Below are 20,885 nucleotides of genomic sequence, written 5' to 3' on the forward strand. Positions count from 1 at the left end.
TAGTAGTGTTAATTACTCTTTGTAGTTGATGCTAGTTGGATTACTTGGTGGAAGAGATTAAGTTCAGATCTTTGATGCTACTCATTAGCTCTCTGGTCATGAATATGATTATGCTTTGTGAGTAGTTACTTTTGTTCCTGAGGACATGGGATAAGTCATCCTATAAGTAGTCATGTGAATTTGGTATTCGTTCGATATTTTGATGTGTTGTATGTTGTTTTTCCTCTAGTGGTGTTATGTGAACGTCGACTACATAACACTTCACCATTATTTGGGCCTAGAGGAAGGCATTGGCAAGCAGTAAGTAGATGATGGGTTGCTAGAGTGACAGAAGCTTAAACCCTAGTTTATGCGTTGCTTCGTAAGGGGCTGATTTGGATCCACTAGTTTAATGCTATGGTTAGACTTTGTCTTAATTCTTCTTTCTTAGTTGCGGATGCTTGCGAGAGGGGTTAATCATAAGTGGGATGCTTGTCCAAGTAAGGGCAGTACCCAAGCGCCGGTCCACCCACATATCAAACTATCAAAGTAACAAACGCGAATCATATGAACATGATGAAAACTAGCATGACAGAAATTCCCGTGTGTCCTCGGGAGCGTTTTTCCTCCTATAAGAGTTTGTCCAGGCTTGTCCCTTGCTACAAAAGGGATTGGGCCACTTTGCTGCACCGTTGTTACTTTTGTTACTTGCTACTTGCTACGAATCATCTCACCACACAACCACCTGTTAGCGATTCAGTGCCTGCACATATTACCTTACTGAAGACCACTTGTCAGATCCTTCTGCTCCTCGTTGGGTTCGACACTCTTACTTATCGAAAGGACTATGATAGTTCCACTATACTTGTGGGTCATCAAGACTCTTTTCTGGCGCCGTTGCCGGGGAGTGAAGTGCCTTTGGTAAGTGGAACTTGATAAGGAAACATTTATATAGTGTGCTGAAATTTATTGTCACTTGTCACTATGGAAACTAATCCTTTGAGGGGCTTGTTCGGGGTATCTTCACCTCGAACGGAAGCACAAAGAGTTGCTCCTCAACCCGCTGCACCTACTGAAAATATTTGCTATGAATTTCCTTCGGGTATGCTTGAGAAACTACTCTCTAATCCTTTTACAGGAGATGGAACATCACATCCAGACTTGCATCTAATCTATGTAGATGAAGTTTGTGGTTTATTTAAGCTTGCAGGTTTGCCCGAGGATGAGGTCAAGAAGAAGGTCTTTCCCTTATCTTTGAGGGATAAGGCATTGACATGGTATAGGCTATGTGATGATACTGGATCATGGAACTACAATCGGTTGAAATTGGAATTTCATCAAAAGTTTTATCCTATGCATCTAGTACATCGTGATCGGAATTATATATATAATTTTTGGCCTCATGATAGAGAAAGCATCGCTCAAGCTTGGGGGAGGCTTAAATCAATGCTATATTCATGCCCCAACCATCAGCTCTCGAGAGAAATTATCATTCAGAACTTCTATGCTCGGCTTTCTCATGATGATCGCACCATGCTTGACACTTCTTGTACCGGTTCTTTTATGAAGAGAGATATTGAATTCAGATGGAATTTATTGGAGAGAACTAAACGCAGCTCTGGAGATTGGGAGCTTGATGAAGGTAAGGAGTCAGGTATGAATTTCAAGTTTGATTGCGTTAAATCCTTTGTTGAAACAAATACTTTTTTGTGATTTTAGCGCTAAGTATGGACTTGACTCTGAGATAGTAGCTTCATTGTGTGAATAATTTGCTGCTCATATTGATCTCCCCAAAGAGAAGTGCCTTAAATATCATCCTCCCTTAGAAGTCAATGTAGTTAAACCCAATCCAATTGAAGAGAGAGTCATTGCCTATAATGATCCTGTTGTTCCCACTGCTTACACTGAGAAACCACCTTTCCCTGTTAGGATAAAGGATCATTCTAAAGCTTCAAATGTGATACGTAGAGGCTACATTAGAACACCTACACCCCCCTGAGAAAATTAGAGTTGAACCTAGCATTGCTATTATCAAAGATCTCCTGTCCGACAATGTTGATGGCCATAATATTCACTTCTGTGAAGATGCTGCTAGAATTGCTAAACCACACGCTAGAGACAAACATAGGCCTGTTGTTGGCATGCCTGTTGTTTCTGTTAATATAGGAGATCATTGTTATCATGGTTTATGTGACGTGGGTGCTAGTGTTAGTGCAATACCTCAATCCTTATATGATGAAATTAAAAACGAGATTGCACCTGTTGAGATAGAGCCTATTGATGTCACTATTCAGCTTGCCAATAGAGATACTATCTGCCGTGTGGGAATTTTTAGGGATGTTGAAGTCTTGTGTGGTAAAACGAAGTATCCTGCTGATTTCCTCGTTCTTGCTACCACCCAAGATAGCTTTTGTCCCATCATATTTGGCAGACCCTTCCTCAATACCGTCAATGCTAATGTTGACTGTGAGAAGCAAACTGTCACTGTTGGCTTTGAAGGTGTGTCACATGAGTTCAATTTTTCCAAGTTTGGTAGACAACCTCATGAAAAAGAGTTTCCCAGTAAGGATGAAACTATTGCCTTAGCTTCTATTGCCGTGCCTCCTACTGAACCCTTAGAGCCATACTTGCTTGAACATGAAAATGATATGCATATGGATGAAAGGGATGAGATAGATAGAGTTGTCTTAGAACAATATCCTATCCTTAAGAATAACTTGCCTGTTGAACTGCTTGGGGATCCACCCCCACCAAAAGGTGATCCTGTGTTCGAGCTTAAACAGTTGCCTGATACTCTTAAGTATGCTTATCTTGAGGAAAAAGAGATATATCCTATTATTATTAGTGCTAGCCTCTCAGAGCATGAAGAAAAGAAGTTACTAAAAACTCTTAGGAAGCACCGTGCTGCTATTGGATATACTCTTGATGATATTAAGGGCATTAATCCCACTCTATGCCAGCATAAGATTAAAACTGATCCTAATTCCAAGACAATTGCTGATCATCAACGGAGATTAAATCCTAAGATGAAAGAGGTAGTAAGAAAAGAAATACTAAAGCTCCTGGGAGCAGGTATTAACTATCCCGTTGCTCATAGTGATTGGGTGAGTCTGGTGCATTGCGTCCCTAAGAAGGGAGGCATTACCGTTGTCCCTAATGATAAGGATGAATTGATCCCATAGAGGATTATTACTGGCTATAGGATGGTGATCGATTTTAGGAAATTGAATAAAGCCACTAGGAAAGATCATTACCCTTTGCCTTTTATCGACCAAATGCTAGAAAGACTGTCTAAACACACACACTTCTGCTTTCTAGACGGTTATTCTGGTTTCTCCCAAATACCAGTTGCACAATCTGATCAGGAAAAAACCACTTTCACCTGCCCTTTCGGTACCTTTGCTTATAGACGTATGCCTTTTGGCTTATGTAATGCACCTGCCATCTTTCAAAGATGTATGATGGCTATATTCTCTGACTTTTGTGAAAAGATTCTTGAGGTTTTCATGGATGACTTCTTCGTTTACGGGTCTTCTTTTCATGATTTCCTCAGCAACCTTGATCGAGTCTTGCAGAGATGTAAAGACACCAACCTTGTCTTGAATTGGGAGAAGTGCCACTTTATGGTTAATGAAGGCATCGTCTTAGGACATAAAATTTCTGAAAGAGGTATTTAAGTCGATAAGGCTAAGCTTGATGCAATCGAGAAAATGCCATACCCCACAGATATCAAATGTCTAAGAAGTTTCCTTGGTCATGCTGGTTTCTATAGAAGGTTCATTAAAGACTTCTCTAAGATTTCTAGGCCTCTTACCAATCTCTTGCAAAAGGATATTCCTTTTGTTTTTGACGATGATTGTGAGGAAGCCTTCGAAATACTTAAGAAGGCCTTGATAATTGGACCTATTCTTCAACCACCTGATTGGAACTTACCTTTTGAAATCATGTGTGATGCTAGTGATTATGCTGTTGGTGCTATCCTAGGGCAAAGAGTTGATAAGAAGTTGAATGTTATTCACTATGCTAGTAAAACTCTAGACAGTGCCCAAAGAAACTATGCTACTACGGAAAATGAATTTTTAGTAGTCCTGTTTGCATGTGAAAAGTTCAGGTCTTACATAGTTGATTCCAAAGTCACTATTCACACTGATCACGCTGCTATTAAGTACCTCATGGAGAAGAAATATGCTAAGCCTAGACTTATCAGATGGGTTATCTTGCTACAAGAATTTGATTTGCATGTTGTTGACAGGAAGGGTGCTGATAACCCTGTACCAGATAACTTGTCTAGGTTGGAGAATGTTCTTGATGACCCACAACCTATTGATGATAGCTTTCCTGATGAGCAACTGAATGTCATCAATGCTTCATGTAGTACACCGTGGTATGCTAATTATGCAAACTATATCGTTGCCAAAAAGATACCACCTAGTTTCACATACCAGCAAAAGAACAAATTCTTCTTTGACTTGAGACATTACTTTTGGGATGATCCTCACCTTTATAAGGAAGGAGTAGATGGTGTTATTAGACGTTGTGTACCTGAACATGAACAGGGACATAACCTACAGAAGTGTCACTCCGAGGCCTACGGAGGACACCATGCAGGAGATAGAACTACACACAAGGTATTGCAATCAGGTTTCTATTGGCCCACTCTCTTCAAGGATGCCCGTAAGTTTGTCTTGTCTTGTGACGAATGTCAAAGAATAGGTAATATCGGTAAACGTCAGGAAATGCCTATGAACTATTCACTTGTCATTGAACCATTTGATGTTTGGGGATTTGATTATATGGGACCTTTTCCAAAATCCAACGGGTATACTCACATCCTAGTTGCTGTGCATTACGTCACTAAGTGGGTAGAAGCTATCCCCACTAGTAGTGCTGATCACAACACCTCTATCAGGATGCTTAAAGAAGTTATTTTCCCTAGATTTGGAGTCCCTAGATATCTAATGACCGACGATGGTTCACATTTCATTCATGGTGCTTTCCGTAAAACGTTTGCTAAGTACGATGTGAACCATAGAATTGCGTCTCCCTATCACCCTTAGTCCAGTGGTCAAGTAGAGCTAAGCAATAGAGAGATTAAACTGATTTTGCAAAAGACTGTCAACAGGTTTAGAAAGAATTGGTCTAAGAAGCTCAATGATGCACTGTGGGCTTATAGAACTGCCTATAAGAATCCCATGGGCATGTCTCCGTACAAAATGGTGTACGGTAAAGCATGTCATTTACCTCTTGAGCTAGAGCATAAAGCTTATTGGGCAATCAAAGAGCTCAACTTTGTTTTCAAACTTGCTGGTGAGAAGAGGTTATTTGATATTAGCTCGCTTGATGAATGGAGAACTCAGGCATATGAGAATGCCAAGTTGTTCAAAGAAAACGTTAAGAGGTGGCATGATAAAAGGATACAAAAGCGTGAGTTCAATGTAGGTGATTATGTCTTGCTATATAATTCTCGTTTAAGATTTTTTGCAGGCAAGCTTCTCTCTTAATGGGAAGGTCCCTATATTGTTGAGGAAGTATATCATTCCGGTGCTATCAACATCAACAACACGGAAGATAAGTTTATGAGAGTGGTAAATGGGCAGAGAATCAAGCATTATATCTCAGGTACTCCCATAAATGTTGAAAGCAATATTATCAATACCATAACTCCGGAGGAATACCTAAGGGATATTTATCAGCCTGTTTGAGACTTCGAAAACGAAGAGGTATGTGTTTCGGTAAGTAAACAGACTCCAAAACTTTTCCAGTAGGAAATTTTCTCCGTTTTGGAATTTTTAGAAAAATAGAAAATTTTGAAGTAGTCCAGAAAGCGCACGAGGAGGCGACAAGCCTGCCAGGCACGGGCCACCCCCTGGCCGCGCCTAGGGGGCTTGTGGCCACCTCGTGTGCCTCCCGGACTTTGTTTTCTTGCGGAGTACTCCTTCTGGTCTGGAAAAAATCATTAAATATTCTCCCGAAAGGTCTAACCCTCGTATCACGCAATTTTCCTCTGTTTTCGTTTTGAGCCTATTTTCTGCCGCAGATTTAGGGCAAGATGTCTTCTCAAGATTCAGAGGGGGAGATATATGTGGCCGATTACCTTGCTAACCCCAAGGTCTATGGGGACTTGGATCCTTATGGCTAGACCACTGATGAGGAAGAAGATCATGATCCCAAGGGGAAGGAACAAACAAGTTCCGATGAGGAGGAGGCTCCTCTACCTCAACTTGGACACACACACATGTGGAGTTCAAGAAGTAGAGCCTCCCTAACTCAAGGAATAAGCCTAAGACTTTGTTTATCCCTTTTCGTTTCTTGCAGGAGAGTAAGCAGGAATTGTGCCAAGCTTGGGGGAGTTGCCCCGGTATCGTATCACCATCACATATTTTGCCTTTACCTTTGTTTTAGTTTGTTCCTTTTCAGTTTTCTCTTTTTCTAGTAGAATAAAGGTCTTAGTGTTTTAGGCTTGAGTTTTGCTTTGTGTCACCCCCGATGTATTCGAGCTCGTGAGCCATATAATAAAGAGTGTCTTAGTTAAAGGGCCTTGCCTCATGCCATGATCATAAGAATGAGAAAAGAACAAAAGCATGAAAGATCATGTAATGATCTTATGGGAAGTGATGGCTTCACATATAAAAGAATGATGATTAAAACTTGTTGAGGGTAGACAAACGTCGACCTTGGTCATTGTTGCAATTAATAGGAAACGATAAAGAAGGATAGGTTCACATATAAATATATCATCTTTAACACCATCTATGGTTGTGAACACTCACTAAACTATTACATGCTTAGAAGTAGATGTTGGACAAGGAAGACAACATAATGAATTGTGTTTGCTTGGTTCTGAACAATGTTATATGACTAGACATCCCTTAGCATGTGATGATTGCTTCCACCTTATATTAGCCAAACCTCCCGCACCAAGTAGAGATACTACTTGTGCATCCATAAACCTTCAACGCAATTTTGCCATGAGAGTCCACCATACCTACCTATGGGTTGAATAAGATCCCTCAAGTAAGTTGTCATCGGTGCAAGCAATAAAAATTGCTCCCTAATTATGTATGATCTATTAGTGTGTGGAAAATAAGCTTTGTACGAACCTGTGATGAGGAAGACATAACAGCGACAGATTGCATAATAAAGTTCTTCATCATAGGAAGCAATATAAAGTGACGTTCCTCCGCACTAATAGGACACACATCCAAACCTCAAAAGCGCATGACAACCTCTGCTTCCCTCTGCGAAGGGCCTATCTTGTACCTTTACCTTTTGCCCTTCAAAGAGTCATGGTGATCTTCACCAATTCCTTATTTCGCCTTTATCTTGGCTAACGTCATATGCTTGGGAAAGATCTATATTAATATGTCAACTTGGAAGTAAGTATTCAGGAATTATTTTTGTTGACGTTCCCCTTTAAATGGCTGGGAGGCGAAACTATAAGCCCCTATCTTTCTCTGTGTCCAGCGGAAACTTTGATCTCATGAGTACCGAGTTGTAGCAATTGTAGAGAACGGAAAGATGATTGAGTATGTGGATTTCCTTTACAAGCTCTTATTTGACTCTTTCTGATGTTGTGATAAATTGCAATTGCTTCAATGACTAAAGGCCATCGGTTGTTAATTATCGGTAAGGTTCTTGATCCATGCTTAACTTTGTGAAGAAATTGTCACTTTAGCATAAGAGTTGATATGATATTATTGCTGTTCTGACAATGATCATCATGCATGCATGTTCGTATCTTGTTTTGTCGACACCTCTCTCTCTCTAAACATGTGGGCATATTTATTGATCTAGGCTTTCGCTTCAGGAAAAGCAAGGTCTAAGCTTGGGGGAGTTGATACATCCATTTTGCATCATGCTTTCATGTTGATATTTATCGCTTTTTGGGCTGTTATTTCACTTCACGGTACAATACTTATGCCTTTTCTCTCTTATTTTGCAAGGTTACATGAAGAGGGAGAATGCCGGCAGCTGGAATTCTGGCCTGAAAAAGGAGCAAGTTTGAGATACCTATTCTGCGCAACTCCAAAAGCCGTGAAAATCAACGATGATTTTCTTTGGGATTTATAAAATTACTGGACCGAAGAAGTACCCGAGGGGCGCTAGCAGGAGGCCACAAGCCTGCTAGGCGCGGCCCCCCTGGCCGCGCCTAGGGGGCTTGTGGGCTCCCACTTGGCCCTCTGGCTCCCCCCTTTTGCTACAAGAAGGGTTTCGGTCTGGAAAAAAAATCAAGAGGAGGCTTTTCGGAGGATTCGCCGCCGCCACGAGGCGGAACTTGAGTAGAACCAATCTAGAGCTCCGGCAGGACGATCCTGCCGGGGAAACTTCCCTCCCGGAGTGGGAAATCGTCGCCATCGTCATCACCAAGCTCCTCTCGTCAGAGGGGACTCATCACCATCAACATATTCATCAGCACCATCTCATCTCCAAACCCTAGTTCATCTCTTGTAACCAATCTCCATCTCGCGACTCCGATTGGTACTTGTAAGGTTGCTAGTAGTGTTAATTACTCTTTGTAGTTGATGCTAGTTGGATTACTTGGTGGAAGAGTTTATGTTCAGATCTTTGATGCTACTCATTACCTCTCTGGTCATGAATATGATTATGCTTTGTGAGTAGTTACTTTTGTTCCTGAGGACATGGGATAAGTCATGCTATAAGTAGTCATGTGAATTTGGTATTCGTTCGATATTTTGATGTGTTGTATGTTGTTTTTCCTCTAGTGGTATTATGTGAACGTCGACTACATAACACTTCACCATTATTTGGGCCTAGAGGAAGGCATTGGGAAGTAGTAAGTAGATGATGGGTTGCTAGAGTGATAGAATCTTAAACCCTAGTTTATGCGTTGTTTCGTAAGGGGCTGATTTGGATCCACTAGTTTAATGCTATGGTTAGACTTTGTCTTAATTCTTCTTCCGTAGTTGCGGATGCTTGCGAGAGGGGTTAATCATAAGTGGGATGCTTGTCCAAGTAAGGGCAGTACCCAAGCGCCGGTCCACCCACATATCAAACTATCAAAGTAACTAACGCGAGTCATATGAACATGATGCAAACTAGCTTGACAGAAATTCCCATGTGTCCTCGGGAGCGTTTCACCTCCTATAAGACTTTGTCTAGGCTTGTCCCTTGCTACAAAAGGGATTGGGCCACTTTGTTGCACCGTGGTTACTTTTGTTACTTGTTACTTGCTATGAATAATCTCACCACACAACTACTTGTTACCGATAATTTCAGTGCTTGTAGAGAATACCTTGCTGAAAACCACTTGTCAGATCCTTCTGCTCCTCGTTGGGTTCGACACTCTTACTTATCGAAAGGACTAGGATAGATCCCCTATACTTGTGGGTCATCATAGAGGAAGCAGGGGAAGAAGATGGCATCATGGACAATGTCATCGGGCCTGTCTTGGCGCGTGAATGGAACCAGGGCAGCGTCCTCTTGCGGGTAGGCGAGGCAGTAAGGTCCGACGGGTCTACTATGCTGGCAGTGGGCTCCGCTCGGGTCGACCATAATGCGGCAGGCAACATTCCTGCAGGTTTGACGGAGAATAGAGAGAGTGAGAGAGCGGATGGGAGAGGAAAACATGGATGGGTGAGGAGAAGGAAAGGAGAAGCAACAAGGGGGGGGGGTCCGGTTCTGATTTGGTCAGGTGGTCACTGGCAGTGCCCCGTGAGGCGAGGGAGCGAAGAGGTCGAGGTGGGGGCGGTGATGGTCTCGGGGTAAACTGGAGACCGAGCTCCTCTCGATCTTGAGCACGTGGATCTGGGAGGCTGCAAGGGAGCTATCCGGGCCGTCAGAGCTTTCATCCAATGGTCGAGAGAAGGGGATGGGGCTGGTTGTAGATTGGGTCGAAGATTTGGCGAGTGGAGGCTAGCGCTCGTGGTCCGAGCAGAACAGATGTTTGGGTGGTGGTGCTGCTCGGGAATTGAGGGAGTTGGTCTACCTAGCTTTAGGTTTGTCCAAAATAGATTAGATATGGACTATATATAGAAAGATTGGCTAGGTTTGGACCCTCCGATTTCGACCGAATGATCAAGAGAAATAGTCTAGGGAGTCCAATTGGAAAACCAATGATGATTTGGGTTATTACAGGGTTGATCCGGACCCAATGGTCACGACCGTCGGGTTCGGGTCCGGGGGGGAGTTTTCGGACTAGGTTGCGTGTAGGTTGGTACACTATGCACACGGGCTAGGAGGATATGAGAGGGAAAACAGACAACCCGAAATCACTTTTTTAATTATGAAAATCGTGTGCTATTTGACCAGCTATAACCGCTATAGCTTTATTCGTTGGGGTATCGAACGACCTCCGATTGCGATGAAATTTGACAAGCGGTCTATCTACACGATAATAAGAGCGCATACCAACTTTCAACCCAATTTAAGAAAGTTTTATACACACTTTTAAGACCAACATTTAAATGCCGCCGCACGCGCATGCTTGTGTCACTGGTTTCAAACGGTCAACGGCAAAAATGGAGAGAACCGACAACTAACTACGGATGCAGGTTTTGAAAAATGATGACACCATAGTGCCCATGCAATGCATATGATGCGAATGATGCGATGATGAATGCAACAACCAAACGAATCACATGACGACACTAGAATAAAAGGGGCATCTTCTGGAGCGTCGGTTTCGTGCTGTTACAACTCTCCTACAGTAACTAGAGATCTCGAACCGAGATCTAAGAATGAAAAGGGGGAAGAGGAAGAGGAAAGAACAGGTAAAACTTAATTGCATCTTTGACAAACGAGTGAAACAAACGATCCTTGAAGGTTGCAAAGAGATGAAGAATGATATGAGGAACAAGCAAAATTCAAAAGAAATTTCGGCAGCTCTTCGGTAGGAAAAGAGAGAAAACTTGATAAGATGAAGAGATACATTGAGAACTTGGATCAACGATAATCACCATAATAGCAACAATCCTTAGGAAAATCTTTACGTGAAATCCAATCCAAGATACTTCAATGAAGAAATCATGGGTTGAAATATCTCATTATTGGAGAAATTAGTGGGTTAAAATATATCATTCTTGTAATGAATTCTCTTCGAGACTCCTCATGAATCAAAATGCTGTACCACCACCTCAAAGGATAATGAAGAAATAATTGCACTTTGAAATGCAAGATACATAATACTGGAGGTACTACCACAAGAATCTTGAATAACACTTCGAGAAATAATTAAATCCTTTCAGAACCACCCTGAAGAACCTCCATATACAAAAGAATGATCAAAGGATATCAAAGGTCGAAAGACTTAGAATATGACATTGCAAAGATTTAGATTGAACTTCACAAAGAGATACTTGAGAAAGCTTGAGACTCCGGGAAAAGAAAAGATGAACAACTTAGAATCGAGAATTTGATATCATGAACAACTCTGAGAAAGAAGGATTGAAATCACCTTGATGCAACAAGAATAAGAAGTATGTTGTGCTTATCCTTCATCAAGTTAAATTGATGACAAACAAAGGATTTAGCATACCACTTATTCTTCCTGAAAAGATTGAAGAGAGGGATATAGCACAAACTTGAAAAAGTCTTTAACAGAACACCGATAAGAATTCACAACCGAATAATTAAGAATGAATGGAGATACACGAGAACGAAGAGACAACGAATTGCCTAGCAGGAAACTTCAACAAGGCACCAGAATAATTGAGAGACGAACGAAGAGATAACAATTGAGAAGAATTTGAGAACTAAAGCTGAAAGCTGAGAACAAATAAATCTTCTGAAATGATGGCCTTCGGAGGATTGAGAAATGAAAAACAACACTGAAATGCACCAGATAGATATGGAAGGACTTTATCATGATTGTAAACAATTGAGAGGATATCACGAAGCTCGGATGATAATATTCAAAAGAATGGACAAGGATTTAAGAGAAACACTTCTTCGGTCTTCCAAGCTTAAAATGATGGCAAGAAGCACCATCAAGAATATTGAGACACTCCGGAATAATGAATAAGGAAAAAGTTGAGACAACGATGAAAAATAATTCGAAGCGCTTTTGGAGAAGGAATATAACCGATGAAAATAATTCTTATGTCATCATTGAAAAGAATTAGAGATCTCTGGAAAAGATTAGAAGAGCTAGGTAAGATCCTAGGAAAACCTATGGGTTATGGGACCACTCAAAGAAACCACCGTTGAAATGATTGTTTACAAGAGAGAGATTGCACTGGTACCAATGAAAACTTGATGAGGTGAGAACCTCAAAATAATTGAAAAGGTTGGATGAAAAGATGAATCTTTAGAGATATCTTCAGCACTCCGGGTAGAATAAAGAGGGATGAATAAATAAGAGAGGCTTGGATAAGAATTCCCAACAAAGGATTCATTTAAAGGTTAAAAAGGATATGATGAGCACCCAAGCTTGAATTCAATGCATCAGAGAAGAAAACAAGAATGATGAATCGTGAAATCGAACTTGTGAGAAGCTTCACAATGAATCACTAGATACAACATAGAAGAGAAGATAGTGGAAGCATCAATGAAAAGAAAGGCACTTGGATGATAATTAATAGCTGAAGAAAAGGGCGGGAGGGAAGAAAAAAAGACAACTTGGGACATATGTGTCGGCGTTCTCGGAATGGGGGTACCTAGACCCGCCTGTCTTCGGCCCAGGGCTGGCCCACTTCATCGACCTAAGACCAACGGGCCCGGCGTCACTCAAGACAAGGCCCTCGCAAGGGGCCAAGCATCGTGAGGAGGAGCGGCATCAAGACCCGTAGGGGGCCTCCTTAGGACCCCTCCGGAGTGGAGGATATTTCGAGGCGAGGCCCAACCTCAGGAGTCAAGGCTGACATAGAGGAAGGACTGGCGAGCACAAACAGGACGCGGTGCAATTTCCCCTTTGGTGTAAAGAGAGCAAAGGAAAACGTTGTTTCCAAAGGCATCTTCCAAATGTTTCCCTTCTGGTGCAATAAGACCATGGCCGCCCGCCGGCAGGATGGATGTCATCCCTGAGCTCACCCCCACAGCGCTAGCAGCTACTTTGTAAGCGAAGACTGCTTTTGACAGGGGAAGCATTTTCTCTTGTCCCCCTTCGAAATTGGCCATTGTGGGATCCCTTCCCACCGAAACGATGAGGGAAGAGGACCAGGGCCTCCACTATAAATAGATAGGGTAGGATACTTCATGGGGGGGCAGTTCATTCTCAACCTTGAGCAACAGACAAAGCCACCCCACCTTCGGAGGTTCGAGAGCACTGTTCTAGTTCATCCACCAACCTCCACAAGAGGCAATCCACCAAAAGCAGGAGTAGGGTTTTACGTTTCGCAGCGGCCCGAACCTGGGTAAACTGTTGTGTTCTGTGTTCCCCTCACCATCGAGTGAGTCCTTCGTCATTCCCATCGAGTAGCGAGCTAGGTGAGGCTGAGCGGGGAGCCCGAAATCTGACATTTGGCGCTCCAGGTAGGGGGCATGTGAAGGTCTTCTCCGAGCTTCCTCTTGCCCAGGCCCGCTACTCCGATGGCTGGCGACCAACCAACTTCCTTAAGCCTCGTCGAGCTGGTCTCCGACCGCCACATCACCGTGGCTGGAAGCGTGCGCGCCGGTGTTGTGGTACTAGGCGGCTCGTACCAGGTCGTCAAAAGCGTTTCCACCATGGCGGCCACTCATGCGACCCACACGCACGGTGTCCGGGCAGCGACCCAGGCACCCGCAGCGCACCACATCAACTTGGGGGACCTCGACGCACACGAGCGTTGCAGATGGCAAGAGAGATTCTCCACCAATGACCGACGCCAGGGGGCTTCGACGCCTGGGCGGACCACATCATGGAGTTGGTCGCCATCGCCCAGAAGACCATCCAACTCGGGGCTTCTTCAAGGCCACAGGCGTCGGGCGTCGGGGGCTCGCACCCAGACCCCAGCGACCGGCCCCGAGGTGCACCGCTGTCCTCCTCCTTCTCCATACCCTAGCGACCAGCCCCAAGGCGCACCACAGGGACAACCACCAGGGGCACGAGGAGAATGGCGGGACGACCGATGCACACACTAGTGCGCATCACCAAGACTAGGTCACCCCTCGACAATCCAAGGCGGCTAGACAGGAGCGCTCCTTCCGGCGCAGCCAACAGAGGGCGGAGGCTATGGCGTGGGCGGACTACGACAACAGAGGCACGCCGGGGCACCAAGGAGGGAATCAACACCGAGCGGTGCCAGGGCGGACCAACGGCGGCAACTGGAACAAGCGATTTCGGGTGGAGGCCTTTCGCAAGAAGAACTCCGAGCAATACTGCCGGGGAGATCTCCCTCCGCCACCAAGGGGGACCGCCACCGCGGCGCTGCTGAGCGGCTTTAGAGGACGGGAGAGCGCTTACATGGAGCCGTACGTGCCGGAGTACGCGGCATCACCTCACCCTCCCGACGAGGAATAGCTTCAGGCGTCCCCCCGGGCGCATATCCTCCTCAGGAGTAAGGAACGCTTCGGGGCCCCTCCTTGAGTTGGGCCCAAGAGGCGCGGGCAGGGAGGCGCCCTCGAGCCGCGGGACGTGGCGCCATCCGCTATCCCTGCAGAAGAAGTACGTCGGGCCAAAAACCACGCCACAAAAGGACGAGTCAAGCGCAACAACGAGACGCAAGTGGCGCGAATCGCCCGCGGCAACCACAATGCAAGCATGGGCGCTGAGGGCCAGGCCTCATGAGGCGCTCTTCAGGTGCAAGGGAGCCATTCGAGGTAATTTTTTGGATTTACTGCCTTGAGGAAGTGTTTGCTGACCGCAGGGACTTCAAGTACCCAGGGCATGCTTCTGCCCATCGTATCGTTTGCGCAATCTTTCATAATTTCTGCTGCATCTTTGGCGACCTGACACACTGCCTTGCTTGCATCTTTTGGCGATCTACCTCCCTTGCTCGGGGGCTCCGGCCGGTACGGTTCACCCCCAACGCAGGGACTGGAGAAGCCCCGCGGCTCTCCAGGACTACAATCGACAGGATAATATCAGAGTTGCTTGAGCGTCAAAGGGGGCTCCTGAGCATCGCGCCTCAGGGGCCGTACCGGTCACAAGGCCACCTGCCGCCCGCGTCCTCGGTTATACGGTCGTTGTCAAGGGAGGCAGGGCCTGGCCCCGTGGCTACATCCGTTGACTCAATCCCACGCGACGACGGTTAGGAAATGTGTGGGACATGATCCTGGCGACGCAGAGTCGCTTGAACGTCAAAAGGGGGCTCCTGAGCATCGCGCCTCATGGGCCTTACCGGTAACAAGGACACATGCCGCCCTTGATATCATCCTCGGTGATCCATTCGTTATCAGGGGTGGCAGGGCCTGACACCGTAGCTACATCCGTTCACTCGGTCCCACGCGACAACGGTTAGGAAATGTGCGGGACTGGATCCTAGCGATGTAGAGCCGCTCAAACGTTAAAGGGGGCTCCTGAGCATCGCGCCTCAGGAGACTTATCGGTCACAAAGCCACTTGACCATCCCGGTGTCGTCCACGCTACGTCGGTATCGGGGGATGTTGATACGTCCCAAATGTATCTACAATTTTGTTTGTTCCATGCTCTTTGGGGTGACATTGTTATATGTTTTGCTACACTTCTATACCTTTTTACACATATTTGGACTAACCTACTAACTCAGTGCACCCAGTGCCAGTTTCTGTCTGCTGATGTCTTCTAATTGCACGGACTTTACCCCAATTTTCAGAGCCCCAAAAATCCTGAGAAAAATATATAAAAATCAGCATGACGGAAGCTTCTTGAAGCACCATAGGTCTGCCAGAGGGGAGCCAGGCCTTGCCTAGTCATCTACCCTGCACGGCTCCCCTCCTAGCCGCACCACCAGGCCGTGTGAGTGGCTGGTCCACCCCTTGACACCCTCCTTTCGCTTATATTTACCCCTCAGACGAAAAACCCTGAGGACAGTTCCAGAATCGCGAATTTCTCCACCGTTCCGCCGCCGCAACGCTTTAGAGATTGGGAGCGCCAGAAGACCTCTTCCCGGCACCCTGCGGGAGGGAGGATTGACCTCCGGGAGCTTCTCCACCACCATGGACGCTTCCCGGACGTGCCGTCAGTAGTCCTCCTTGGACCATGAGTCCATGACCAGTAGCTATGTGATGTCTTCTCTCCAATCTTGTGCTTCAATGGTTAGCCCTTGTGAGCTGCTCTACATGATCAAGGCACCTATGTAATTTACCTCTTGTTGCTATGCTAAGTTTGCTGGGATCTGATGGATTATGAGGTTATGTTCATATTGTGATGAGTTATATATTTGATTCTCCTTTTATATTAAGTTCTTGAGTAATTCATGCATGTTCTCCGTGTTGGAAATATGACCTAGAGGCAGTAATAAATTAGTTATTATTATATTTCTTTGTTCATGATAATCGTTTATTATCCATGCTATAATTGTATTGATTGGAAACATAAATACATGTGTGGATTCATAGACAAAACACTGTCCCTAGTAAGCCTCTAGATGTCAATGTATCTGTTCCTATGACCATGAGATCATGCAACTCCCGGACATCGGAGGAATACCTTGTGTGTATCAAACATCGCAACATAACTGGGTGACTATAAAGGTGCTCTACAGGTATCTCCAAAGGTGTCTGTTGGGTTGGCATGGATCAAGACTAGGATTTGTCACTCCCTGTGACGGAGAGGTATCCCGGGGCCCACTCGGTAATACAATATCACAACAAGCCTTGCAGGCAATGTGACTAAGGAGTTAGTTACGAGATCTTGTATTATGGAACGAGTAAAGAGACTTGCCGGTAATGATATTGAACTAGGTATAGAGATACCAACGATCGAATCTGTGGCAAGTAACATACCAAAGGACAAAGGAAATATCATACGGGATTACTTGAATCCTTGACATAGAGGTTCAACCGATAGAGATCTTCATATAATATGTAGGATACAATATGGAAATCCAGGTCCCGCTATTGGTTATTGACCAGAGAGTGTCTCAGGTCATGTGTGCATAGTTATCGAACCCGCAGGGTCTGCACACTTAAGGTTCGGTGACGTTTCGGTATAGTTGAGTTATATGTGTTGGTGACTGAAATTTTGTTCGAAGTCCTGGATGAGACCCCGGACGTCACGAGGAGTTCCGGAAAGGTCCGGAAACGAAGATTGATATATAGGAAGTAGGTATTTGGACACCGGAAGGTTTTCGGGCATTGCCGGCACTGTACCGGGAGTGACAAATGTGTTCCGGGGCCCACTGGGTGGGCCCACCATGCCCCAAGGGGTCCACGTCGGTTTATTGGATGCGCAATAAGGCATAATGGGCTGACAAACTCATCCAAGGAAAGCCTGCTACGACGGGAGAGATCTTCTATCGTCTCTTGAGCTTGCGTTGGTTTTTCCCTTGAAGAGGAAAGGGCGATGCAGCACAGGACGGGCCTGGTGGGCTTGTGACCTCCTCCGAGGTCTCCTGCCTTGGTTCTCAAGTCTCCCACGTGTCTTCTATTATGGAAAAAATCATTCCGCAGATTTTATTCCGTTTGGACTCCGTTTAAAATTCTCCTCTGAAAAGGGTCAAAAACACGGAAAAAACAGGAATTGGCACTTGGCACTGAGTTAATAAGTTATTCCCAAAAAGATATAAAAGGCATACAAAACGTCCAAAGTTTGACAAGATAATAGCATGAAACCATCAAAATTTATAGATACATTGGAGACGTATCAAGCATCCCCAAGTTTAACTCCTGCTCGTCTTCGAGTAGGGAAGTGATAAAGACTGAATTGTTTGATGTGGAATGCTACCTAGCATAGTTGTCCTTTGCAACTTCTTTCATGTGACATGAATGTTTAGATCCGTAAGATTCAAAACAATAGCTTGCTATTGACATGAAAACAATAATACTTCAATAAAACTAGCAAGGTAATCATGAACTTTCAAAATAACAAGGCTAAAGAAAGTTATCCCTACAAAATTGTATAGTCTGGCTATGCTCCATCGTCCTCACACAACTAATGTAAATAATGCACAACCCCGGTATTGGCCAAGTAATTGTTTCCGCACTCTTACTTTCTCAAACTTTTTATAACTATCATGCAATACATGAGCATGATCCATGGATATAGCACTATAGGTGGAATAGAGTGTGGTGGTGGTTGTGAGACGAAAATGAGGAGATGGTCACATTGACTCGGCATATCAAAAGGGCTATGGAGATTCCCATTAATAGATATCATTGTGAATGAGTAGGGATTGCCAAACAAATGATGCACTAGAGCTATAAGTATGTGAAAACTCAAAAGGATAACTAGTGGGTGTGCATCCAACTTGCTTGCTCACGAAGACCTAGGGCAATTTTGAGGAAGCCCATCATTGGAATATACAAGACAAGTTATATAATAAAGATCCCCACTAGCTTATGGTGATGGCGAAACGAGAGGCTCTCAATCATGAAGAACATGGTGCTATTATGAAGCACAAGTGTGGAAACAGATAGTAGCATTGTCCCTTCTCTTTTTTTCTCTCTTTTTTTATTTGGGCTCTTGGGCCTCTTTTTTTTATTTGGGCTCTTGGGCCTCTTTTTTTTATTTGGGCTCTTTGGCCTTGTTATTTATTTCCTCACACGGGACAATGCTCCAATAATGATGATCATCACACTTTTATTTACTCACAACTCAAAGCTTAGAACAATGATGACTCTATAGGAAATGCCTCCAGTAGTTTACCGGGATGTGCAACGATCTAGCTTGGCATATGACGTTGAAACATCTCGCTAGCTATCTTACGACCATGCAATGGAAACATGAGAGTGACATCACGAGTCATGAGACAGAACGGTGGGAGTTGCATGGCAATATATCTCGGAATGACTATGAAAATGCCATAGTAGGTAGGTATGGTGGCTCTTTTGAGGAAGGCATATGGTGGGTTTGTGCACCGGAGAGAATTGCACGACACTAGAGAGGCTAGCAATGGTGGAAGGTGAAAGTGCATCTATACCATGGACTCACATTAGTCATGAAGAACTCACATACTTGTTGCGAAAGTTTTTATTAGTAATCGAAACAAAGTTCTAAACGCATACTCCGAGGGATACAATTATTCTAAACAAAGTTGGTAGGTGTTAACCATCGCGCGATCCCGACCTCAACACAAAGGATGACAATCAATAGATCAATTATTCTACGACTTCCTAACATAGCGGTTCACCATACGTGCATGCTACGGGAATCACTAACTTCAACACAAGTATTTCTAGATTCACAAGACCCTACTAACATAACTCTTAGTATTACCAAATCCACGTCTCAAAACTAATTGAGAGGAATCAAAACTTCTCTTTCTACTCAATGCACATGAAGATGGAGGTTTTTGTATCCTCTTTGGGTACCTATCACCTTTGGGACTACTTTCATAGCATAAGCCAACTACCAAGTCACGCACCACCGTGCTCTAAAAGATCTAAGTGAAGCACAAAGAGCAAAACTATCTAGCTCAAAAGATATAAGTGAAGCACTATGAGCATTCTAGCAAAATCATGATGAGTGCATGTCTCTCTCTAAAGGTGTGCAGCAAGGATGATTGTGACACAACAAAAATAAAAGACTCCTAAGATACAAGACGCTCCAAGCAAAACATATATCATGTGGGGAATAAAAATATAGCTTCAAGTAATGTTACCGATGGATTGAAGACGAAAGAGGGGATGCCTTCCCGGGGCATCCCCAAGCTTAGGCTTTTTGGTGTCCTTGAATTTGGCTTGGGATGCCTTGGGCATCCCCAAGCTTGAGCTCTTTCCACTCCTTATCTCTTTTTCCACGAGAACATCACCAAAACTTGACAACTTCAAAACACAAAACTTAAACAGAAACTCGTGATAACATCAGCACATGAAAACAAACTACCACCACTTTAGGTACTGTAGCAATCTTGATTTCTATTTATATTGGTGTTGGGATACTGTATTTTCACTTTCCCATGGCTAGTACCCACTGATACTATCGATAGTTTCATCAAAACAAGCAACCAACTCAACAAAAACAGAATCTATCAAAAACAGACCAGTCTGTAGCAATATGTATAGTTCGTATACTTTTGTTACCTCAAAAATTCTGAACAATTACGACTGCCTGGGAAAAAGGCATATCAACCAATATCAAAAAGAATCATCTCAAAAGCTCTTTCTGAATAAAAATGAAAAATCATCTCGTGTGTGAAACGTTTCTGTCTTTTTCCAGCAGGATCAAACAACCATCACTAAGACTAGTCATAAAGGTTTTGCTTGGCTCAAACATAAAAAGAAACACAAAAAACACAATCATAACAGAATTATGATGGTGTGGACGCAACAAAACAGAAAGAAAAAGAAAGAAATTCATTGGGTTGCCTCCCAACAAGCGCTATTGTTTAACGCCCTTAGCTAGGCATTGATAAATCAATGATGCTCACACAAAAGACAAGAATTGAAGCACAACGAGAGCATCATAAAGTATGTGAAAATCACATCTAAGTCTAACATACTTCCTATGTATAGGCATTTTATAGGAAAACAGATTGTCAAGACAACCAATAGTTGACATATGCAAGGAAGAAGAAAGAGACAATAGCAATCTCCACATAACGATAGGTAATTTGGTAACATGAAAGTTTCTACCACAATATTTTCCTCTCTCATAGCAATTACATGTGGCATCATAATCAAATTCAACAAAATAGCTATCACAAAGGATATTCTTTTCATGATCCACATGCATGCAAAGTTGACGCTCTTCAAAAATAGTGGGATTATCATCAACTAAAGTCATGACTTCTCCAAATCCACTTTCAATATTATTGAAAATATCATTGCAACAAGTAGTGGACATAGCAAAACTAGCATCACTAAGCTTAGGGGTTTGCATATTTTTAGCATGATTGTCATTAATAGAATTTATAATGAAATCATTGCAATCATGTTTTTCATTCAAGGAG

The sequence above is a fragment of the Hordeum vulgare genome, chromosome 3H, assembly GCF_904849725.1.
Source record: "Hordeum vulgare subsp. vulgare chromosome 3H, MorexV3_pseudomolecules_assembly, whole genome shotgun sequence".
NCBI lineage: Eukaryota > Viridiplantae > Streptophyta > Magnoliopsida > Poales > Poaceae > Hordeum > Hordeum vulgare.